The sequence below is a fragment of the Vombatus ursinus genome, unplaced genomic scaffold (genome assembly GCF_900497805.2).
Source record: "Vombatus ursinus unplaced genomic scaffold, bare-nosed wombat genome assembly UNPS02014778.1, whole genome shotgun sequence".
In the NCBI taxonomy this organism is placed as follows: Eukaryota; Metazoa; Chordata; class Mammalia; order Diprotodontia; family Vombatidae; genus Vombatus; species Vombatus ursinus.
Window position 1 is genome coordinate 53,211,563 of NW_020954556.1, and position 26,145 is coordinate 53,237,707.

A 26,145-nucleotide genomic window follows, 5' to 3' on the forward strand; every position below is an offset into this window, starting at 1 on the left:
TAAAGGCATGTCAAATGAATAAAGACACCTCTGTAAGGAAAACCGCAAGAGCATTTACTTTTTCTAATATGAATAGAGAGCTAATAGCAAATCACCTTTAATTTTCCACTCTTCCTTTGCCTTTTGGCTCGTAGGTCAAATCCAATAAACAGAGATACAATTGAAAATCTTTTCAGCTATCACAGCACAGCCCATATGCCCACTGCAGATGTGTACTAAAGAGCAATGCCTGGAATTTAAAGGAGAGCTTTCAATCTGGCGTGGCTCTTTTCTCCTGCCCTGGAAGTCAGAGTCAGAGCCTACTATGCTATTCTGGAACACAGGAAGCAGTGAGACAAATGTCTTGCCCAGGGAACTAAGCCATACTAAGGAAGAGATGCAAAATATAAGTTAACTCCATTTGGCTGTTGCCATTTACTGTGAAAATAAGAGGGGTGTAAAAACACCAAGAATGCTCTAATCGTGTTAACGTTGGTTTTATGTCCCTTCATATCTTTTTCTTTCAAACTTATTTATTTATTTTTATGACATCTGCTATCCTTCTCTCCTACTCTTTCTCTCATCCCCATTGAGAAATTTAAAAAAAAAAAGGAAAGGAAAGCCCTCATAACAAGTCACATTATATTGTGAGGATCAAATGAGATGTTTATGAAAGTGCTTTGGAAACTATCAAGTGTGATATAGATGTAAGGTATTATTATAGTCACTGGATCTGACCCCAAAATCACTATAGAACCAGTAATTCATCCATCCACTTCACTATGACCAGAATTCACTGTCAACGTAGATTAGTGGGCACTGGGTTTGAGGATCTGGTGTGCTGACAAGTTGACTAAATGCTATAGAAAATGAGTCCTTTCACTGAGTATGGGGTCTGGGTGCCTGGCTGGGAACCCTTCTGTGATGCAGGTAAGTCCTATATCCTCCATGGTGAAAACTCAAAGCTAGGGCCAGGGGAAATGAAGGCAGTGCTGCAAAGCTGTCTTCTAGAGGTGGCGGCCCCTGTGTGCCTAGCTCCAGCTACCCTGGAATCATGGTTTCCCATTTGGGATCTGACGTGAGCACTGGTTTTAGAGCTGGAAGACCTTGGTTTGAATCCTGGATCTGCCACTAACCCCACTCCCATCAAATCACTTGTATATATTTCATATATACTTATGTGTGTATGTATTGTTTGCCCCGTAGAATGTCAGATCTCTGAGAGCGAGGGCTGTTTCATTTTTGTCAATGTATCCCCAGAATCCAGCACAGTGTCTGGTACATTTTCTTTTTTGAACCTGATGTGTGGGTTCATTGCCAGATGGAGGTCCCAGTGCCCAAACTCCCTCTACTAACATAGATCTGCAAATGCTCTGTAACTTAAGGTTTTAGGAAGTTGCCTGGGGTCTAGTAATCCGATGCTGACATGTCAAGTGACCCATAGCTAGTGTGAATCAGAAGTAGGACTTGAACCTGGATCTTCTTGACTCTGAGGCCAGCTCTCTACCCACTGTGGCCTCTTCTGGCCTGGCACATAGTAGTAGGTAGTTAATAAATACTTATTGATCAGTTGATAGCTAGCCATGGCCAGAAAGGTCAGCTGTAGGAGGTAGCCCTTGAGCTGAACCTTAAAGGGAACTAAGGATTCCAAGAGACAGAGGTGAGCAGCCAGAGCATTTCAAGCCGGGCAAAGGCATGAAGGTAGGAAATGGAATGTTGTATACGAGGTACAGCAAGCAGACAAGTTTGGCTGGAACATATAGTGCATGAGGGAAGAGTAATGTGAAGTTGAGTCTAGACAGGTTGGAGCCAAATTATGAAAAGCTTAAAGTGCCAAATAGAGGACTTTGTATTTTGTCTTAGAAGCAAAAAAAGAGGGGACCTCTGAAGTTTCTTAAGCAGGAAGGTAACTTGGTCAGACTGTTTTTTTCTTTTTTTAAAAATTAATTAATTAATTTATAGTTTTCAACATTCACTTCTATAAGATGTTGAATTTTACATTTTCTCCCCCTCTTCCCCCCCCTTTCCCCAAGACAGCATGCAATCTGATATAGGCTCTACACATACATTCATATTAAACATATCTTCACATTAGTCGTGTTCTAAAGAAGAATTAGAACCAATAGGAGGAACCACGAGAAAGAAGAAACAACAATAACAACAACAACAAAGAGAGCAAATAGTATGCTTCCATCTATATTCAGACTCCCAAGTTCTTTCTCTGGATGTGGACAGCATTTTCAATCATGAGTTTTTTGGTATTGTCTTAGATCCTTGCATTGCTGAGAAGAGCTAACTCTATCAAAGTCAGTCATCTCACAATGTGGCTGTTACTGTGTACAATGTTCTCCTGATTCTGCTCACTTCACTCAGCATCAGTTCATAGAAGTCTTTCCAGGTTTTTCTGAAGTCCACCTGCTCACTATTTCTTACAGCACAACAGTATTCCATTACATTCATATACCACAACTTGTTCAACCATTCCCCAGTTGATGGGCATCCCCTCAATTTCCAATTCTTGGCCACCACAAAAAGAATGGCTACAAATATTTTTGTTCATGTGGGTCCTTTGCCCATTTTTATGATCTCTTTGGGATATAGACCTAGAAGCGGTAGGTCAGACTTTTACTTTAGGAATATCAGCTTGGCAGCTCTGCGGAGAATCTATTGGAAGGGGAAGAGACTAAAGGCAGAGAAAACAGTTAGTAGCTATTGTAATGGGCTGAGCAAGTCACTAAACCTCCTTACACCTCGGTTTTCTCGTCTATAAAGGAGAAGGTTGGACTAGGTCCCTTCTAGCCCCAACTCTATGATCCAATGATCAAGGAAAGAGATAATGGGGTCTTGAACTAGGGTGGAGGTTATGTGAGTAGAGAGAATGGGATGTATGTAAGAGATAAGGAGGTAGAATTGACAAGACTTAACAACTGAATAGCTATGGAGTGTGGGGAAGAATGACAAGTCAAGGCAACCTCCCAGGTCACAAATTTGGCTACCTGGAATGACAGTAGTGCCCTCAATAGAAATGGGAAAGTTAGGAAGAGGGGTGGGTTTAGGGGAAAACATAATGATCTATTTTGAACATATCAAGTTTGTCAGTTTCTGCTCAGGTAGGAGTTGGACAAAATGGCCCTTGAGGGCCCTTCTAGGTGTCAAATTCTACCCTACCACTCTACTGAATGAGGAATCTCAGAACTGCTGACATATCTGAAGTGCTCTTTCTAATTGACATCCATGATGCTGGCTTGCTCAGTTGATTTTTTTGGTCTTTTTTTTTTTGGGGTAAGGCAATTGGGGTTAAGTGACTTGCCCAAGGTCACACAGCTAGTATGTGTCAAGTATTTGGTCTGAGGCCGGATTTGAACTCAGGTCCTCCTGACTTCAGGGCCGGCACTCTATCCATTGCGCCACCTAGCTGCCCCTTGCTCAGTTGATTTGATCTGGGGCTTAGGGATTGCTTTGGGGAAGTAGGATTTGGTTCGGCATGGTGTTTTAAGTTCTAGCCATGGGCCCAAGAATGGGTTAAAGATCCAGGTCCTGTTAGGTGGACAGCCAAAAGCAATGGGAATTGGCTAAATTATCCAGAGAATTCAAGCAGAAAACCAAAACAAAACATTTTTGCTTCAGTTAGTTGAATATTTCAGATGCAGTTAGCTTTTAATTAATCAAACAACCAACAGCATTGAGGTCTAAATTATTTGGTTATTTTCCTCAATCTTACCATTGGATCAAGCTTTCAAGGGGCAAATGAAGCAAAGAAAGTGTGACTTTGTCAATGCAGTGCCCAACTCTAAGAGGGAAATGGAATCCGTCCTTCAGTGATCCATTGCCAAATATTTGGATATTTGGTTTCATGTGGTAAAATAGTCTGTTGAGTGAAAACAGCATGGTGCAGTGGCAAAAACACTGGTTTGGGAGTTGAGTCAAATTCTACCTGTTATATTTACTACCTGTACAACCTTGGGCAAATTACTTGCCTCTCTGGACCTCAATAACATGGAAGAATTGTACTAGAAGGCCTTGGACATTCCTCCTAGCTCCAGATTTATGATGGATGGAATTCTTCACTTCATTGTTGGAGTTCCATGAGGATACATCTTGAGACCGCTTTCAGGGAGACAGTGACTAGTGAAGTGGAAAGTTGATGAGTGGAATTGGAGAGACCTGTAAGAGCCAAGTCAGACATAGAGTTGGAGAGATGAAAAGTGCTCAGTATTTGGGAAATCATAGTCCCTCTGTATGCTGTTATGCTCAGATGATATCTAAAGTATCTAAAGTTATCTAAAGTTCTGGGATGCCCCATTTAAAGAGACACATGAATGAGCTGGAGGGCTCCCAAGGAAGGACCAACAGGATAGTAAAAGGCCTCAAAGTCACATCACAGGAGGATCACTTGAAAGAATGCATGAATTTTTAGCCTAGAGGAGAGAACATCACATATGTCACATACGCCAATGTTATGTACTTTGAGTACTTGAAGGCTACTATGTTGAATAGGTAATAATGGCTAAAAGTTGCAGGGGGTTGTCAAGCTTTATACAAGGAAACACCAGCAATTGAAGCCTTTAGGTAAAATGACCACTTATCACACACATTAGAGGGTGTTCATTTTACATATGGGTTGGGCAAAACCAGGGGCTCTTTACCTTTTCTGTGTCATGGACCAGACCAGCAGTCTGGCAAAGTCTATGGACTCAGAATAGTGTTTGTTGTCCACATTCATAATTGGAGGAAATGCTAAATTTCTGTTAGAAATGAAAATAAAGATGAAATTTTTCCCCATTCAAGTTCACAAACTTCCTGAAATGTATTCATGACCCCCTAGGAAAAAGAATGCCTGGACTAAATGGGCCCTGCATTTCCTTCCAGAGTCTGTGATTGTGTCAAAAGAAATAATAAGAGGAATAGAGAATGGGAGGAAAGAGGAGAATGGGGGAGGGGTGGAGAGGAAAGGAAAGGAGAGAGAGATTGAAAGCGATGAAAGGAGAGATGGGAGAGGGTGAGGAGAGTGAAAGATGGAGAGAGATTGAGATTGAGAGAGATGGAGAGATAAAATAAGACAGGAGAGTGAGAGAGAGAGAGAGAGAGAGAGAGAGAGAGAGAGAGAGAGAGAGAGACTCAGGATCCAGGTCAACTACGATTCACCTCTGATTCATACTTGGGACATGCTTATAATGCTTTCCACCACTTTTTCCCCCCACATTCCTTTTTTGCTATCTTGCACAAACTCTTCAAGTTGAGTTAGTTTATATGTCTTCTTTCTTCTCCCCAATCTCTTCCCATTTTGAACTTTGCCCTTATTCTCGGTTGAGGACTGACCTAGGGGGTGTTTGTAGCCAACTGGATTTCATAGCTTCATTGCTGGTCCTCTATCTGGAGCAGATCTTCCCAAGAAGTGGTAAAAGAGACTGGGATCTGTGTTCAAGGGTCACTGTGAGGGATCACTCCTCTGTCCAGAAAAAGGGGTGGCTCACACTTTTCTACCTTGGCCACAGGCCCATGTACACAGGCTTCTGCAGCCTGTGAGAGCCCAGCAGCCAGTTGGAGAGTAGGCGTGGGTGGGTGAGGAGAGCGAATTCTTGAATCCAAGACACATGGATACAAGGTGTGTCCTGGTTTGGCCCAGCTCTGTACAGGGCTGCTTCCTCTCAGCAGATCAGCTCAAACCTCCAATGATGATGATTGCAGTCCCACTGCCCTCCATCTGCTTCATTTCCTGTGCACCCTCCTGTCGGCGAAGAACCACAGCTGCAGGCTTTTCTCCCCTACCCAGACATTGGGCCACAGCGAGAACCATCCAGATGTGGTCAGGATGCATCACTTTGAACTGCCAGAGGGTAACCCTGTGGAGAGGCAGCTCTCTGCCATGCCATCAGGAGGCCTGTACCTCCTCTTTGGGCTCTGCACGGCAGGCACCTTCCCCTCTCTTGGGTACCTGGGGAGAGAGCAGAAGCAGTGGTGTCCCCTCCGCCAGGCACAGTCACTTCCCTGGATGCTGGAGCTTCCGCAGATCCTCAGCTTAAACTCTGAGCAAAGAGCCAAACCAGTACAAGTCTGTACATTGAAGGCCTCAATTTCAGATTAGATTCACAAATTTAATTTCCTATCCCTTAATTTAATTCTGCATTTTAGTTTTGTTTTTATTATTTACACGGGTTCTCTTTAATGAATCCAAATTGCTGCCCTCTAGCAGTATTTTGTCTTAGGTTAACTTCTTGAAAACCGATCAGCATTGGAGTTTATTCCGAACTGGGTTCAGTTATTTTCTGAAATGAAGCACAATTAAATTAGAATAATGAACATGCTCTTTAGAGGATTAATTCATAATAAGCAAGCCATGTGCTACAGCTCACAGAAGAAAGGGCACACGGATCGAAAGCTGTTTTTTTTACGTAAATATGAAAAGTACATTCTGCAGAGCAGAACAAATCAGCTAATGACATCCAGAGCACCGGCCAGGCCCAGAGCGGCATGAAGCTGGCATCTCCCCTCTCACTAATGCACATTGTGTATACACTATGTTGCCTACCTTGGGGAAGGAAAGGCTGGGAGCCACTGAGGATGGAAGGCTCCTCTCCTCAGAATCTAAGTATTAAGCAAAGAGGACTTCCCCAAACCAACACCTCAAAGCTTCTCAAGCAGCCTCCCAGAGAGTTCCCTCCCTAAACCTTACAACCTAGACAGCAAACCCCTCCCCCAACCTTCCCCTCCCTCACTTAGGAACTCACAGCCTAGGATGCAGCCCATCTGCTGTAGTACTACCACCTGCTTCTGTGCTGTACCTCCCCCTCTCTCCTGGGATACCAGGATGGAAGGAAGGAGAGGCCCTTCCTTTCCTCCTGGTCTTCCAGCAACACCAGGGGGAAAAAGTCTAGTTGATGGTAGGATTTGTTGATGGAAGGCTCCAAATGAGAACTAGCTGGTTTTAGATATTTGGTGAAGAATAAGTGTCTCTTTCACACCTCTCCCTCCCTGTCCCCAATTCTAACTACTAATTTACAGAGAAATTGTAAAGATTCTGCTCTGGAGATTACAGTTTGAAGTAGGCAGATGCCAACAGTTGAATGACATAAAGTAAAGATTAGACAAACATATGAATAGTAAATGAATGCTAAAGGAACGAATGATTGAATGATGAAATGCTGAATGAATAAATGCTAAATACTGAAGGAATAAAAGTTGTATGAATGAATTAAGGTTTGAATGAATAAATGATACTAATTAATTAAGACTGAAATCACAATAAATGCTTCATGATTGAATGATAAAGATGAATTAATGAATAATGAATGACTTCATAAATGATTTCTTCACAAATGAATAAGCAATGCATGATGAATGATTTATGGAATGAATAAGTGAATGAACAGATAGCAAGTTCTCCCCCTATACCTTTTGAAGGATATAAAAAAACCTTCCAGCTGCCTCTACCTCAAGGAATTCTATGGTAAAGCCAGGATTCTGTATGTCGGGAGAGCTTGACAGGATGAGAGGGCCTGTCTTGACGCTCAAAATGGGCAGGAGTTAGCCCAGGTCAAATGGTAGGGGAAAGAAGGGAACTTGGGCAGGATGTTGGGAATACTGTGGAAGGAGAAATCAGAGTTGGAAGAGAGAGACCTGGAAGGGATGGTTGGGGGGAAAGGGGGATGAGAGCCACCAATATGAGGAGAACAAAGGGAGTTTCCGTTGACTCTACCAGTCCCATAATACATAGATACCTTTGCATGAAGAGGGTCACTGGCTCTGACATAGGAATGGTCTGCCCAGGGCCACAGTTAAAAGTGTAAGCATTCTTTCTGTGTTGACCTTGTGACTACAGGCTAACTAATTTTCCCACTGCCAAGCTGAGTTCTGTGATGGGAATCCCTGTGAAACCACAGGTCATAGGATTCTTCACTAAAGACTTATAACAGATAGACTAGTCTAACTCATGACAGAGTTCAGTTCTGCTGCATGAAGTGCTGACATGGTTCATAGGTTATTATTATTGTTATTTTCTTTTTAATAGAAAACCATCACCTGGGCCACGAGCAATGTCCATGAGAATGGATACAGTCTTTACCTCTGGCTCTCAGTCTCTTCTTTAGGAGCCTAAACCCTGGGCAAGATCCCTGGAGTAGGGGTGGAGGTGTGTGTGTGTGTGTGTGTGTGTGTGTGTGTGTGTGTGTGTGTGTGAGAGAGAGAGAAAGAGAGAGAGAGAGAGAGAGAGAGAGAGAGAGAAATCTCAGTGAAGAGCTGCTGTGTAGACACTTTCATGGTATGGGCCTGAGCCCTTAGACATGGCAAGCAGACAAAAATTGCTAGATTCACAGTCAGAAGAATTGGGTTTGAACCTTGGCTTTGTCTCTTACCACCTGTATGACCTCAGGCAAATCACTTAAACATCCTAGACCTCAATTTTCTTATTAATAAAGTGAGAGGACTGGTTCTTAACCTAAGGTTTGTGAACTTGTTAAAAAAATGTTTTTTGATAGCTCTATTTCAATCTATTTGGTTTCCTTTATAATCCTATGTATTTTGTTCATTTAAAATAATTAGAAGGGGTTCATAGGCTTCATTGGACTGTCAACAAAGAGGTCAATGACAACAAAAAGGTTAAGGACCCCTGGACCAAATTCTCTTCTGGCTTTAGATCCAGTGATAAAGGACAGATGTGTCACATTACCTATAGCCCTAGGGCAGGGATTTGATCAGTTCTAAGGCATAGGGGATGGTGACCCTACTCTGGACCCATGGGGCAACAGGATGAAGAAAAGATGTCTCACTTTAAAAGACTACTTAGCTCAGAGGATTCACACACAGAGATGACATTTTATTTCTGATTTTTAAACCGAGACTCTTGGGTGCTGAAAACTGAAGAGATTTTTGTGGAGCCCTGCCCTACATCTCTAGACCCTTTCTTTTCTCCTTGGGGAGTCTTCAGGGTCTGAGGTGACCATCTTCTCAAACCTGAGGGCCAGAGGATTCAACAAAGCAAGGCAGACCTGAGGGCCTGAAAATCCCTCAGGCCTGGAATGTAATCAGACAAGACAGGCTAATCAATGAAAGCAGACCCCATGCTCCCTCCATAATTGCATTCCTGCCTTTTTACCCTAACAGCAAGCACTTAGAGTAATTGCATTCCAATAAGGCTCTCTCAGGTCTCCAGCAGCCATGACAAGAACAGCACTGAAACCTGTTGACACACCATCTGCATCCAGAGAGGCCACCGAGACCCAGGACAAGCTGTTTTAAATTCCTCTCAGTTGCCTTTGCTACAGGAGACAATGGACTTTGTAACCGATCTTACCCAATGGCCCACATTCTCGTCCCACCCACTGGCCTGAGCCCTGAAGCCACAGCAGCTCTCTGCTGGAGCTGTCTTTCTGAGGTCAAAACAGTGGCATCTGTTAGCCAAAGCAGGTGGCCCCTTTGGGAATGCCTTACCTTTTTCATGGCCCAGCAAAGCCAAGCTGGGCCAAACCAGCTCAGGAGGTGGAATTGCAAAGTGATTTGAGTGGGTAAATGTCTAACTACATTTACATATTAAGGGTATTATTTGATGCCTTCCTGAAAGGCTTCTCCCTTACACGCCATGTCTAAGGAAAAGCAGAGTAGGTTCCCAATATCTGAGGAAGCCTTATAGATCTAAGAAAGTAGCACCTCCTAAAATACAGTCTTTTAAAAAGGCCTGAGCATTCTCCAGAGAGTATAGAGTTGATGGGATTAACTGGGAAAAATTCTCAACATGTGATTTGAGGTTCTTTTAAAAATTATCTTTTTTATTATGAACTCAATCGTCAACAAACATAAGCATTTAAATATTAAAAAAAAAGACAAGAAAGAGACCTGTATAAGAAACTGTGAACGTCTGACAGAAGTAAACAAACAAAAGTAAAGAAGGGGATTTGAGATTCCTTAATTCCCAAACAATGACCTGGGTTCAAATTCCATCTGTGACACTAGTTGGGTGACATTGAGCAAGTCACTTTTTGTTGTTGTTTTTAGCTTAGTAAGATATTCCAGAGATGTAGTTTGAGTGGGATGTACTAACCGGATGAAAGAAACCCCTGTAGGAAGTGGTCTGGCTAAAGTACAGGTGCTTTTATCTTCTATTTCCACTGGCTTGTTTCTGAGAAAATCACTTAACCTCTCTGGGCCTCAGTTTTCTCTTCTGTTTAAATGAGAGTACTGGATTAGGCCTCTATAATTCCATTCAGATCTGAAGCTATGATCCTATTATCCTTTCCCCCAACCAAAGGATGGAACTTTGAGAAGGTAGAGAGGCAGGATGATGTGTGATAGCCAATTCACAATCATCTACCTTAGATCCATGTTCTGTCCCCAGTGTCTGCAGCTGTTTTCCTGCTGAGCAACCCGAGTCTTCTGGTAGGGCCCCTCCTTCTCTCTCCCTGGTTTGATCAGGGACACACCAGAGTGGAGGTGGGTTTTGATGATCCTTTCTGAGCACCCTTTTTCTCCTGTTCTGATAAAATGGATCACTAGGGTATGGAAACTCATTTCTCACTGAAAGGAGGGACAAAAACTTGGAGTCTAGAGTGCTGCATTTGTAGCTCAGTATGGCCCTATCTTTCCCCCAGTTTGTGAAGTGCCAAAGTCCCCCCTCCTCCTTTTTTCCCTTCTATTTCAATTAGTGGAAAAGGCTGCTTTATCTTTGGGCTGTTTTCCCATTCCAGTTTTGTGTATCAGCACCAACTCTTTCACCTGCGTTTCACCATCCCAGTTCTTTTCTCCATCAGAGGGACAACAAAAAGTGGGTAATTTTTTTGGAAAGGACACTATTTTTCAAAGGGCCTGGATAGTTCCTTAAAGTTAAACATTGGTGAACAGGTTGGTTTCAGAGAATGTAGCATTTGGGACAGAGATACACACAACTATGTACATCACCCTGTTCCTCTCTTTTCTCCTTGGGCAGACTCTATAGAGCTTATACCTAATGGGTGAGGGCATCAGTGAGAGTTAAGGGGCAGGCTTAAGTATACTTGCCTTCTACGAGTAAGATTATAGTCTCTTCCTTATTTTGAAATCAAGATATGATGGATTTCTAAAACTGGCATACAGGAAGACCAGGGATTCCCAGTCTTTTTCAGTCACTTTGGGTTTTGGTAAACATTCCCATACCTTCTTTTAATAGGAAAGGAAATAAATTCTTGAGTTAACCATGCATGTGCATATAGGAAATACATTTTTCTCCTAAAGATTATTTTTTCCTAAAGAAAAATGTATTTGCTATGGAACAACTTTTGAAAGCATCATAAAGTTATTGCTTGTCAAAACATAGCCAAATCAGTTAGTGAACCCCGCCCCCCAATTCTGTTTCTTGTCAGCTGACAGCTTGATTCTTTGTATAGTTTCTGAAAGAGATACTCTCATATCATGTTCAGCCTCCAGTTGGTTTCTTGCTTTGGATTTGATTGAGAACAGAGCTGGGAATCCAGATTCACAAAGATAAGATGTTTTAAATGGAATTAAAGCCTTGCAAGTACTTTTGGTAAGGAAGAGTTAGGTATACTTCTCCAAAAGGACACCAAAATTTTTGTGACTTTGTTGATTGGAAATTGATTTGGAGCTTCTGGTTATTGTGAAGATCAAATAGCTCTGTTTTTGACTGGATCATTGTTGCTTATTTTTTCTAGCTCAATATGAAAAGGGCTTCATATTCAAACCTCAATCATTTGGTTTTGGTCAGTAAGAATTATTTATCCAACTATTTCTGTCCAATTTTTCATTTTTTCGCTACTAACACTATTAATTTTGGGTTATTTCAATGGATTAGTATAATTATTTACCAAATTACTCATTCCCCAAATCCCCATTAGATAGTGAGCTCCTTTGGGACAGGGACTGCCCTTTGTCTCTTTTTGTATCCTGAGTACTCAGCACAGTGCCTGGTACATAGTAGGTACTTAATAAATGTTTATTCACTGATTGAAATATTCCCTTTACTCCTGTGAAAAGTTTTCCATGAAGCTGGAGTCAAGATGGTGCTCTATATACCTCTTCTACAACAAACTAGAAAATGCTGCAGACTGAATTTTGACTGGGAAAATAAAAAAAGGATCATGAATCATTTTTTTCAGCCCAAGGCAGCTAAGAAAGATAGACAGAGACGTGTGTAGACACTGGGGTTGGGTCTGGACAGGAATGCAGCATCACTGTGGTGGCAGTAGTGGGGAGCATCCCATCTCTCTGGGACCATAAGGAGGTTGAGATTGAACAGCAGGGCAGGAAACACTGGGACATAAAGAGATACCAGGGCACTGTTGAACCAGTGCTAGGAGCAGGAATGGGTGCCAGATGGCAGCTTTGTCTCCTATTACCCAGTTCAGAGTCATTTCCAGGGTAAAGTGGAACAACTGTAAGTGACAGGGGCCCTATCTGTGTCAGGACCAGGGAACAAGTTCCAAAAATGTAGCTGTGTGGCTCTGAGCCCAAGAGCAGAGTGGGGACTCAATTCTAACCTTTAGACAGATATATAAATCTGCCATGAAATAATCAGGCCAGGAGACCAAGACCAGAGAGGAGCTAGCAGTTCAGTTATTCTGAATTTGCAAAACTCCTAGCATGCTAACACTAAGTCCAGCAGAAGTCTACTGAAACTCAACCACACACAATCCAACAGACCCAAACCTGGGTGAGGAACTTGTGGAGCTCTTACTGGGAGGGCAGTTAACAGACCTTTCTCTAGAGCACACCACTTTGGAAGCATCAAAAACTTGCAAGACCCCAGACTGAGCTATGAAAATAGTAGAAAGATATATAAAGACAAAAACTCAGTCCAGACATCCCCTCCCCTCCACAAGCAGGGAGCAGAGCCCAATACTTACATAAAGTCCACAGTCAAGAACTAGGCTAGGAGAATGAACAAACAGAAAGAACACGACCACAAAGAGCTACTATGGTGACAGGGAAACTCAAGGCATAAACACAGAAGACAATGACTGGAAAATACCTACAAACAAAGCTTCAAAATAAAATGCAGATTGGAAACAAATCTAATAGTAGTTCTTAGAAAAACTGAATAATAAGATAAAAAAGAGCAAAAAAAAGATTTCAAAAACTCAATAAATATGGTAGAGGAAAAATGGGAAATGAAATGAGATTTGTGCAAGAAAATTGTGGAAAGAGAATTAACAGATGGCTAATAGAGGTACAAACCATTACTGAAAAAAAACTCCTTAAAAATTAAAATTGGCCAAATAGAAGCTAATGACTCCATGAGACATCAAGAAATAATAAAACAAAATCAAAAGACTGAAAAAAAAGAAGAAAATGTGAAATATCCCATGGGACAAACAACTGACCTGGTAAATATATCAAGTAGAGGTAATTTAAGAATCAATGAATTATCTGAAAATCACTAAAAAAAGAGAGCCTGGATGTCATATTTCAAAAAATTATAAAATAACATTGTCCCTATATCTTAGAATCAGAGTGCAAAGTAGAAATTGAAAGAATCCACCAGAGAAACCTTAACATGAAAACTCCAAGGAATATTATATCCAAAATCTAGTGCTCCCAGGTCAAGAAGAAAATACAACAAGCAACCAGGAAGGGAAAAAAAAAAACCTAAAGTAACATGGAGCCACAGTCAGAAACACACAAGCTTAGCACTCACTACTTTAAAGAAACAGAGGGCTTGGAATATTATATTTCAGAAGGCAAAGGATCTAGTCTTAAAAAAGAATAACCTACTCAGCAAAACTGAGTATAATCCTACAGAAAAAAATTGATATTTAATGACATATAGGACTTTCAAGCATTCTTAAGGAAAAGACTAGAATGAATAGAAAATTCGATATTCAAACGTGACTCAAGAGAAGCAGAAAAAAGTAAACATGAGTGAGGAATAGTAAGGGACTAAATAAGATCTGCATTCTTACATGGGAAGAGGATACATGTGACTCCTCAGAATTTTGTCATCACTAGGGGTCTTACAGGGAGTCTAATTGGACAGAGGACATAAGTATGAATCTGTTATATTGGGATAATCTCAAAAAGAAGAAAAGAAGGGTCAGGAAGAAGAATTCACTGGGAGAGGGGGATAAGGGAGAAGAAGAATGGGGAATATTATCTTACATAAACAGGACGTGCAAGGAAGAATTTATAAAATAGAGAGGACAGTGGGGAGTGGAGTGGGTAACATTTGAATCTCACTCTCATCTGAAGTAGTTCAAGGAGGGAAGTATATATACATGGTTGGGTGCAGAAATTCTTCTTACACAAAAGGGAAATGGGAAGGAAAGAAATTAAGAGAAAGAGTTGGGGGAGACTAAGAGGGAAGGTAAGGCAGTGGTCAGAAGCAAAGTAGACTTGAGGTGACAAGGCAAAAAAGAAAAGGTTAAAGATAACAGAATAAGATGGAGAGAAATACACAGCAATCATAAAAGGCAAGAGAATAGCAGAATGGATCAGAAACTGGAATCCAAAAATATGTTGTTTACATGAAACACACCTGAAATAGAAAGATTTACACAGAATTAAAATAAGGGGCCGAAGCAGAATCTTATGTTAGCTAGAGGCAGCAATCATGATTTAAATTAAGTAAAAGCAAAACTGGGTCTAATTAAAGGAGACAGAGAAACTACATTTTGCTAAAATATGCCATAGACAACATATATGTACTAAATAGCATAGCATCCAAATTCTGAAAGGAAAAATTAAATGAGTTACAGGAAGAAATAATAAAATTATAATAGTGGGGGACCTCAATTTATCTCTCTCAGACCTAGATAAATCTAACATAAAATAAACAAGAATGAAGTTAAGGAGATATATAGAATTTTGGAAAAATAAGATCTGATAGACATCTGGAGAATACAGAATGAGAATAGAAAGGGGTATAACCATTTCTTAACTGTGAGAAAAAGGTATTTCACAAAAACTGATCATGTATTAAAACATAAAAATCTCACAAACAAATGTGGAATAAGCAGAAATATCAAACGTGTCTTTTACCAACCACAATAATAAAAATCACATTCAATAAAGGGCCTTTCAAGTATGTAATTGGAAACTAAATAACTTAATCCTAAAGAATGGATGAGTCCAAGAACAAAACCTAAAAACAATAATTTCACTAAAGATAATGACAACAATGAGACAATATACCAAAATTTGTGGGATACAGCTAAAGCAGTACTTAGAGCTGAATTAAAACAGGTCAGTGAATTATGAATGCAATTAAAAAAAAAACTAGAAAGACAAGTTTAAAAAAATTAACCACCAAAATAGAAATCCTAAAAATCAAAGGAGATTAACAAAACTGAAAGTTTAAAAAAAACCCAACAACTTTAAACTAATAAATAAAAATGGGAACTTTTAAAAAAATCAATTAACCATTGGCTAATTTGATTTTTAAAAAGAACAAAGAAAACCAAATTGCCAATATGAAAACATGAAAAAGATAAATTTACAACCAATGAAGAAGAAATAAAAACAATTATTAAGAGCAATTTTGCCTAACTATAAGCTAATAAAACTGATAATTTAAATGAAGTGGATGAATATTTACAAAAATATAAATTACCTATGTTAACAGAACAGTAAATAGAAAATTAAAAAACCCTAGTTTGGAAAAATATTTTGAAGAAGATATAAATGAACTCTTTAAAAAAAAAACTATAGGACCAGGACCAAAACCAATGTATCTAAAGATTAGAAGAAAAGCAGAAAACTGGGGAAAATCTTTATAATAATTTTCTCTGAAAAAAATTTCTTTTCAAAATATATAGAGAACTGAGTCAATTTTATATCTATAACAATATAACAAATCTGTAACAGTATGAGCCATTTTCCAATTGATAAATGGTCAAAGAATATGAATTGGCAGCTTTTAGAGGAAGAAATCAATGTTATCAATACCCATATGAAAAGTTCTCTAAAACACTAATACTTAGAGAAATGCACATTAAAACAACTCTAAGGTACCACCTCGTGCTCATTAGATTGGTTAAAATGACATAAAAGGAAAATGACAAGTACTGAAGGAAATGTGGGAAAACAGGTTCACTCCACTGTTGGTGGAGCTATGAACTATTCCAACCATTCTAGAAGCAATTTGGAACTATGCCCCCAAAGCTATTAAACTGTGCATAGCCTTTGACCCAGCAATACCACTACCAGGTTTATACCCCCAAAGAGATCAAAGAAAGAGGAAAAGGATCTATTTGTACAAAAATATTTGTAGCAGCTCTTTTTGTAGTGGCAAAGAATTAGAAACTGAGGGGATGCCCATCTATTGGGAAATAACTGAACAAGCTGTGGTACATGATTGTGATTGAATACCATTGTGCTGTAAGACATGATGAAGAGTTTGATTTCATAACCAAACCTTAGGAAAGGCTTCTTGTAGAAGATGAGATTTTAGCTAGGACTTGAAGGAAGCCAGAGAAATCAGGAGGCAGAGAGAAGGAGGAAGACTATTCAAAATGCACAGATTTAAAATGATGCAATTCCTGCCCTCAAGGAGGTTGCATTCTGCAGGTGATGGGGGTTGGAGATGTGAGGTGTACCCAAATAAATACGATACAAAATAAAGGAGAAATCCCAACCAAGTGCTCTAGGAAGAAGGAAAAGATCACTTTCATCATAGAGAATTAGGGAAGACCTTATGGAAGAGGTGGCTTGAGAACCTGAAGAAAGAAGGGTAGATTTGTATTACCTGTGTGACCCTGGGCACGTCACTTAACCTCACTGATATTTTCTTCATCTGAAAATGAGGGGATTGGACTAGATGGTCTTTGAGGCCCTTTCCAGCCCTACAGCTATGATCCTATGAGATAAAGAAGTTGGGGAACAGGGAATGAACTTTGACTGGAAGATAATACATTCATTTTTGGATGTCAGATCCTTAGTGCAAGTGGGACATTTAGACTTGAGCTCAGGGCTGGATACATAAATTTGGGAGTTATCCACAAAGAGCTGATAATCAGACTCTTGAGAGCTGATGAGATAACAAAAAGACAAAGATATTCAGAAAGAAGAGGGTCTAGGATAGAGCAAGAGAGATGACCCGGCAAAGGAGAAATCAAATAAGTGGAGACTCATGAGAGGGCATTGTCCTAGAAGCCAATTTGAAGAAAGGATCTAGGTCAGAAAGGGTGGTGATAGTGCAAACACCACAGAGAGGCCAAGAAGCATGCTGCCTCATCACAATGATCATTATCATCACTATTACTTAGATTATTACTGCCAACATGGGAAGGGGCCATCTCCAGTGGTCCTGATCTACATCTGGCCACTGGACCCAGATGGCTCTGGAGGAGAAAGTGAGGCTGATGACTTTTCACAGCCCTACCTCACTTAAATCCAATAAACTCACAAGTCACAGCATCATCTTCCTGATGTCATGGTCCTCTTTGAGAACAAAGGACAAACAAACAACTACAACAACAGCCAACATCAGGTTACTCACATTACCTTTCCCAAATGATAGACTTGGAGTCAAGAAGGTCTGAGTTAACACTTGCTATATGACTGTAGGCCAGAGGTGGGGAACCTCCAGCCTCGAGGCCACATGTGGCCCTCTAGGCTCTCAAATGCAGCCCTTTGACTGAATCCAAATTTCACAAAACAAAGTTCAAAGTCAAAGGGCCGCAGTTGAGGACCTAGAGGGCCTCACGTGGCCTCGAGGCTGGAGGTTCCCTACCACCGGGCAAATCACTTCATTTCTCAGCCTCAATCTCCTATTATGTAAAATCTACGAGATGGGGATAATACCATCCACTTCTCAGGGTTGTTTGATTAATGCAATAATGTATGTAAAGTGGTTTGTGAACCTTAAGATGCTATATAAAATGTGTGCTGTTGTTGACATCACATCACTATTTCTATTACAGCCCCTTCATTATTATCACCAGCACCTTCACTCTCACTCCTGGCATAGTAGCTAGACTAGTTGAATTGGAACCATCAGGACTTAGGTTCAGATCTCACTTTGCATGTTTCCTGGCCGTGGGACCTTGTGCAAATCACTATGCTTCTCTGATACAGGTTTTTCCTTTTGCTGCACAATGGGATTGATAATACTGAGCAGCTCTAAATGGTCAGCCATTACCAACATCATCCATTGTGTTATCCTTGAATTTTGTGACTGTTTAACATTGCCTTCATTTTCATAGCTATAGCCATAGTGTTCATTGTTCTCCTGGCTCTGCTGAGAAATCACGTTTGGTTCCAGTGTTCAGGGAAGCCTCATGAGGAGATGGAATTAGAACTGGATTTTGAAAGATAAGATCTCTGATTCCGGAAAGTTAAGGGTTAAGGGTGTTTGTTCAAAGGAGCTGCGGAAAGAATGGTAAGAGCAAAGGCAAGGAGCCAGAGAACAAAAACTGGATTTTAGGAAGAGAAAGTAAATCACTTTAACAGAATTGGAAGATGATAGTAATGGACAAAGCTGGAAAGGTAGCTTGATGCCGGATATGAAAAGGCTTAAATGCAAGAATAGGGACTTTGGATTTTTCTGTGTAGGCAATTGGGAACCATTAAACATTGTTGAGGAGAGGAAGAGGGCAATTAATGTAATATTTGGGGAAGATAAATAAGGCATTTGTGTGCAAGATGTATTGAAGAGGAGAGATAAAGAAGCAAGATGTTTAGGAGGCTTTAGTAGTGATCCAGATGTATGGTTAATTAATTCTCTGTGGGTTAGACTTTAATGGTGTCGATAGGAGTATAAAGAAAAGGATGGATGTGAAGATGGATTTTTGAAAGGAAGGATCTGTAGGACTTGATATGGAAATGACTGAGAGAGAGGAAAGAGTAAAAGTGGAAATTTTGAGCTCAGATGCCTGGAACGACAATAACAAAATTTTGAGATGGGAAGCTTCTTCCCACCCCCCCTCCTTCTTCCTTCTCCCTCTCAAAAAGCAAATATTTTGGGAAATAGGATATGGAGATGGTTTTGTTTTATTTTGATGGTCTTAGGAGAAGAAAGAAAAGAAAAGGAAAGAGGAATAGAAGAGGGAAGAAAGGAGTGAAAAAAGCCCTAGAGCTTTTTTCCCCCACCGGAGTTAGTGGGGAGTGAGGTATTAAGCACAGTGGGGTCTTTTTTGGGGGGAATTAAAGAAGGGCTAGACATTTTCTTTGTAGAAATAGGCAAATAAAGAGGACTAGTTTGTTGGGTAAGAGTAGATGATGAGTTTGGTTTCAGATGTGCTGAATTTGAAGTAACAGAGGTGCTCAAAGTAAGTATTTGACAGCCGGATGGAGGATGGGCTGGAATGGAGAGGGAGGGATTGGTGGCGGGGAGACCGACCAGCAGGCTGTTAACACTATTTGAGGTGTGAGGCAATGAGGGTCTGTACCAGGGTAGCAGCAGTGTCAGAGGAGAGAATAGAGCATATATGGGAAATGTTATGAAAGTAAAACCCACAGGACTTGGAATAGATTAGATAAGGGAGGTGAGTGAGTGAGGAATCAAGGATAACACCTAGGGAGGGATGCGGAGGATGGTGATGCCATTAATAGTTAATGAGTTTTTCAGTTGTGTCTGACTCTTCATGACCCCAGTTATGGTTTTCTTGAAAAAGATACTAGAATGATTTACCACTTCTTTCTCCAGCTCATTTTACAGATGAGGAAACTGAAGCAAATAGGGTTGAGTGACTTGTCCAGGGTCACACAGCTAGTAAGTGTTTCAGACCAGATTTGGACTCAGTAACAGGAGTTTTCTTGACTCCAGGCCCAGCACTCCATCCACTGCACCACTTAATTAATTAGTAGCCTTGTTGTAAGTATCTCATTGAGGTTAGAATACTAGTGTCTCAGCTGACCCAGTATTCTACAATGCTTTTTTGCTTGGTGTTCCCTTTCTTGTGTGGGCATAAGGCTACCTATTCCATGTCTCCTTCATGTCAGTACTCGGGGGAGCTTTTTTACCTCCTCTTCCCCTGCTGAGAAGGACCCCCTTAGGCTGAAGCCCCAAACTGAATTGTTTTTCAGGAATGTGAGGTAGGGATAGAATAGAGCATGGGGAGCCCTGTTCTCTTCTTGAGAAGGCAGGTAACCCCAAAGCAATATGCCCAAGGCAGGTAAAGGAGAGGGACTGGCTGGTGAAGGTCACTACACTAGCTGCTGGTGCCTCAGCCTAGTGGTACCTCTGCCTAGTGGCTAATGGAGACTTTGCATTCAATTCTTCTGGAGTATGATCCTCTTACATTAACCATGGCCTAAGTAAGAATAGTTAGTCAGTCAGCAAACATTTATTGAGGAGCTATCATGTGTCAGGCACAGTGCTAAACTTTAGGGCTACAAAGAAAGTCAAGGTTCTCAAGGAATTTACAATCCAAGGAGGTAATAGATTCTCATGAATACCCCTCCCCAAGACTAGCAGCCTCATCATGGGAACTTCAGGGCTCAGTGAAGAGAGCACGGGGCCTGGAGTCAGGAAGACCTGAGTTGAAATCTGGCCTCAAAAACTTACTATTTATGCTTGCTCGCCTCAGTTTCCTTCATTGTAAAATGGGGATAATAATAGTACCTACCTCTCAGGGTTGTTGTGAGGTAATATTTGTAAAATGCTTTTTGGAATATAGATTATTATTATTATACAATCTGATTGGCTACCATCGGGGAGGTCACAACCTACTCCCCACCCAAAATGTCCTTTTCATCATCACCTGCCCTAGTATCCTTATCCTTTTTGTGTCATAAACCCCTTTGGCAACAGTCTGGTAAAAGCCTATTCTCAGAACCATTCTCAGAATAAGATTTTTAAATACCTAAAATAAAATAACTACAATTTTTAAATGCCTAAGATAAAAATATCTGCAAAAAAATTACAGAGGAAAACAATGATGTTGAAATGTTATCAACATATAATAAAAATAAGTTAACGGGCCTCAGATTAAGAATTCATGCCAAGACTCTTCCTGTTGGTAAATCCTATAGTGCTATAGTGTGGGAATGGGTGAGGGAGGAGGTCAGGAGGTGGAAAAGAGGTTGGGTGAGAAGGATACAGGAACATGAGGGTGGATTTTTAGAAGATGGATTAGAAAAGACATCAGCTGCTGAAGTCAGAGCCAGATGCCTGGGAGCTGGCCCACAAGGGCTGACCGGTTCTTTTCCATTCCCACGGTTCAAACACACATGCACAGAGTGTACAGGCACTAGGCCACTGCTATTGGAAAAGCCAGGCACTGCTATCAGGGAAATGGAATCTTTGCATTTAATTCCTCTCTCCTTCTACTCTTCCCCACCCCAACCCGAAGCTCAATGTTGTGAAAAGAATTATGAGAACTGTGTACATCTTGGATAAGAATGAGAAGGGAGGTATTGTTTTGATGACTTTGGGGTGGGGGCTGAACCTCAGTGTCGTGTGTGTGTGTGTGTGTGTGTGTGTGTGTAAACAGAGAGGGAATAAGAATTTATTTAGCACCTACTATTATCACTTTTAATCCTCACAACAACTTTACAAGCTAGGTGCTATGCTGTTATTATCCGCATTTTGCAGTTGAGGAAACTGAGGCAAATAGCGGTGAAGTGACTTGAGATCTTCCTGACTCCAGGTCCAGAGCACTATCTACTGCTACACCTAGCTGTCCTCCCTAGATTTAGTATGAGGAAAAGACTGGTACAAGGAATGTGAAGCTAGAAGGGGATTTCCTTCTTCTCCCTGAGGGATTCCAATGGGCACTGGGAAGTTACCAGAGCAGGGTTGGATTGAGGGGCTTTACAGCCTCCTGTTTCCAATCACTTGACAGCTAGCTGTGCTCACCTCCCTATCAGCAGAGACATGATAGCCTCCTAGAGAGACACAACAAAGTTCAGTTTCTAGGATCTTCCCAGAGTCAGTGTTATCAACCCCAAAGTCATCATTATCCCTAATGTCTTAGAGGAAAGTCATGGTAGGATTCCAGACCTACTTTGGTTATAGGGCCTAGGGGCAGGGTTAATCCACAATCACTACCTGAGTTCAGGCCCTCAACACCTCTCCCCTGGACTATTATAGTAACCTTCTCACTGGCTTCCTGCCCCAGGTTTATCCCTATTCCAATCCATCCTTCACTCAGCTGTCAAAACTATTTTCCTAAAGTGTTGGTCTGACCATGTCAATCCCCTACTAAGTAAACTCCAGTGACTCCCTATTGCCCCTGAGATCAGATGTAAGGTCTTTTGTTTGGTATCTAAAGCTTTTCATAATATGGCACTTCTTTCTTTTCTGGTCTCTTACATTTTACTCACACGCTATCTGGTCTGGCTATATATTGGTCTAACTTGTGGTTCCTGGCACAGATAAAGCCATCTTTGGTCTTTATGCCTTTTCACTGACTGGCCCCTATGCCTAGAATTCTCTCTCTCTTCACTTTTGTTTTTGAGTTTCCAGAGCTCTTTTTAAGACTCAGGGCAAATCCCACCTTGTATAGGAGGCCTTTCCAAATCTTCGAAGCTGCTAGTGCCTTCTTCTCTGAGGGTACCTTTCATCTACTCTCTCTATATCTTTCATGTACTATAAGCTTTGACCGTTAGCTTCTTGAGGGCAGGACTGTTTCTGCTTTTCTTTGGATCCTTACAATGTTTAGTACAGTGCCTGGTGAATAATAAGCATTTAGTAAATGTTTAATGACTAGATAACCCATTATGGGGGTGGGAGGGTGCAAAGACAGGAGCTGGGAACATATTCTTTTAAAAGAAAAAAAATTCTCTTCTATTTTTGGGTTTAATAGGGGAGCTAGGGCTCCATATAGGGGCTAGGATATTTCAGCAGAGAGTTCCCTTTCTCTTATAGGATGGAGTCAGATAGGACATTGTATATCATTTAGTCTGTTAGAGCTGGAAGGGACTTTTGAGATCATCTGGTCTAATCCTTTCATTTTGTAGATGAAGAAAATAAGGCCCAACAGAGTAAAATGCCTTGTCCAAAGTCATGTAGTCAATAAGTCAGAGTTGAAGTCTGAACTCCAAATTCAGTGCCTTCACCACCACGCCACACTGCTGTTCATCCTATCGCCTTCGGAACCCCAAGCCTATCTCCAAGCTCCGTCATTATAGACAGTTTCTGCCATTAAAATAGCCAGTTTATTTAGAAACCCCTAGCTAAGTTTTCAACTTTTGTCCAGATATTTGACATTGTATAGATCAGGGGTAGACAGTTGATAGGGACTGTAGGGTTTATTTTTTTTTAAAGGAGAGGGAAAAGGTAAAAATCTTTGACTCTGACACGATTTTTCCATTCCTCTACCCTATCCTAAAGTAGTGGTTTTGGCCTTTACATAGATACATGAATCCTTATGGGTATATTCTAGTTTTGTCATCATTGTTGCTATAGTAATTAGCCTTATTCCCAGTCTCATTATGAGTCAGTCAGCTAATTCTTTGCTGAGTAACTAGGTGTCCAATACTGCAAGGACAGGCCTGGCTATGTTACTCCTTTACTTAAAAACTTTCAATGTGTCTCTGTTGTCTCTAAGATAAAATAGAAATTCAGCCTAGCATTTAAAGCCCTCCACAACTTGGCTTCATCTACCTTTTCCAGACTTCTCTTACCTACCTTCTTGTACTTGGATTACTAGCCATTCCCTTGACTCCACCTACCATTTCCTGTCTCTGTCCCTTTGCACAGTCTCCCATGCCTGGTTCACTCTTTCCTCCCCTCTGCTTCTCCAAATCCCTAACTTCCTTCTGGGCTCAGCTCAGGTGCTACTTCTTCATCCCTCCAGTTGTTAATGTGCTCTCCCTTCTCAAATTACTTTCTATTTACTTGTATAATTCCCCCATCCCCTCAGGAGTTGCCTTAAAAGAGCAATATTTTTTTGACTCCTTATTGCATTTGCCCAGAGTTTATTCCAGGAAAATTATCAAACACAGCTTATGTAAAGCACCTGTCTAAGTTTGCACAGATGTGGGTTACAGGGTTCCCCTCTCCTATATAAGCATCCAGGGTAATACACAAGATCGATGCCCTGTCTCCCCCACTCTGTTTTTGGATCAAACTTATAATTTAATCAGTGAAGGGAACTTCTGTTGAGAAACTTCTTCTGCTAATACAGATTTGAGCTTTCTCTGCAATTTATAGTTTTGAAGAGTTGCCTGGAGGCACTGAGAGGAATCACACAGCTAGTGGGTTTTAGAGTTTGGACTTGAACAGGGATCTTCCTGAATCCGAGGTCAGATCTCAATCTACTACAAGCTCTCTCTCAGGCACAGGACAGACCTGATTTCACTTCACAGGGAAATTCAGAAGGTGCAACACACTGCAGTAAGTGATTAACAAATGTAGAAAATACATAAAGGGTCTCTCAGCAGCCCCTAAGTAATTAATACAATTTTTCTCTCAGTCTGGTAGGTTCTACTTTTCCACAGGGTCTTTAAATTCTCCATAATCAGTGCCACTCCATGGTTTGGACTCCTCTCAGAGGGGAATTGAACTTGGGGTTGCCAGTGGGGCTAATTATGGACATTCAGGTGAATTTTTCTCTCCTACAGGGTGCTGTGTAGTCCCCACCAGGCTTGTAGTGCAACCTTGAGCTTTGGACTCTCTCCAGAAGGAAAAGGCAAGGCAAAGCAAGGCAAGAAGAATTTTTTTTTCAAGCACGTACTGTGTTCCAGGCACTATGCCAGGCATTGGGGATACAAATGCAATAAAAAAAGACAGGTAGACCCTGACTTCAAAGGGCTTACATTCTAACAGAACACAGAATACACAAAGGAGATGAAAAGGTGTGTGGGGCGGGGTGGTACTTACATAGTATGGTCATGGTGCTGAAGTCTGCAGAGTCAGGAGCAGGGCCAAGAGGGGAATAAAGGGTTCTTCCTCAAAATGGAGGTCCCTGGAGGATCTCACCAATGGAAGGAGAGGACTAGCATGGCAGAGGGATGTTCCAGAGTGAGTAGGATTGATTAGAAGATGGTGTTACAGGTTGAGAAGGTCTCAGATGCTGAGGGAAGTTCCAGGATGAGACAGCAGCTGAGACATGGTGGTAAAGTATGGGAAATATACTTTTCCTGTTAGACCTGTTAGACAGGCAACTACTTTCTTATTGGACCTGTATTATCTTGGTAATGCCAGGAGGAAAAGTTAAAGCTTTACTCCCTTACTACAAACTCTAGGGCAAAAATAAGATGGGAAGATTCTAGTTTCTACAAGATTCCTTACGTTGAACTAAATGAAGATTGTAAACCTCAAATACCAGGATAAATATATGATGTCTTCATGATGGGCTCTAGGAAAGCAGTCCTAGTCACAAGTGTGGGGCAGGGCTGCAGGCTCGGTGTTGTCATCTAAAAAGGCAGCACTCCCTTTCTCTGACTACAATTTCTTAGGAACCAATCCCCTCCTCCACCTTGTCACATGGTCATTTCTCTAATTTAATGTCTGTTCTGGTAGACGTGAACAATTTCATAGAGAAATATCAATTAGGAATCTGCCCTCTTTAACAATAACATAATTACAATTGATATTTAATTACCTTCTAGCTGTTTGTAATTGGGGGAAGAGGAAAGAACAACTTCTCCCCTCCTCCCCCTCAAAACATTCCTCCCTTAAAAGAGGTTCAGTTAGAGGAGTAGCTTACAAGAAAAAGGACACTAACTCAAACCATCTAACAGTGTTGAGGAAGCAGCTTTTTGGTACCAACAGGGCAGGACCCCCTTGATTCAAAACTGACTTTTCTTTTGAAAAAGGGGCACCTCTATTGACCTTTGGATCTGGCAGAGCTTGGAATGCAGAAGGTCAGATGCTGCCTCCCAGCCTCTCCTCTCCTTCTGGAAGAACAATAGAGGCCCCTGGAGGGAGGGGAAATTTTCCCTGGAAAATACCCCTTCTTTTTCTTCTTCCTGGTAAGCAACGGAGAATACTCTTCTTTCCAATAATGAACACCAGAGAAGAAGACAATTTCTTTTCTTTCTTTAGGAAAGCAGAAGAATGACTGATTGTCCCTTTCTCTCTTTGCTGGAGGTTGGGAAGTCTTCATGGCCTTGTGTCCATTGGGCCCGGTAGAGGTAATGTATTGGTATCCTCTTTTCAGAAATAACGATGTGTCTCAGGATTGTATTTTCATTATAAAAGTATCTCTTTTTTGTGATAGATTTGTACCTAGCAAGGAATTTCTCTGATAATTGTCGTAGTTGCTGGTCCTCTTTCTTCAGCAAAATTATGTTTTTATTTAATGGTGTTCAGTCTCTACTGCTTAGTGACTTTCCATAGGAGAAAGACCGGAGCTACTA

General features: G+C 41.0%; 1 long non-coding RNA gene across 1 annotated transcript; it reads right to left on the reverse strand.

Moving 5' to 3' along the window:
* Positions 1–3,349: 3,349 nt before the first annotated feature.
* Positions 3,350–24,951, reverse strand: LOC114045448. Its single transcript, XR_003569374.1, has 3 exons — positions 24,665–24,951; positions 5,299–6,245; positions 3,350–4,724 (listed from the first exon to the last, which is right to left on the reverse strand). It is a non-coding gene; the product is annotated as an uncharacterized LOC114045448 (long non-coding RNA).
* Between the last annotated feature and the right edge of the window lie 1,194 nt (positions 24,952–26,145).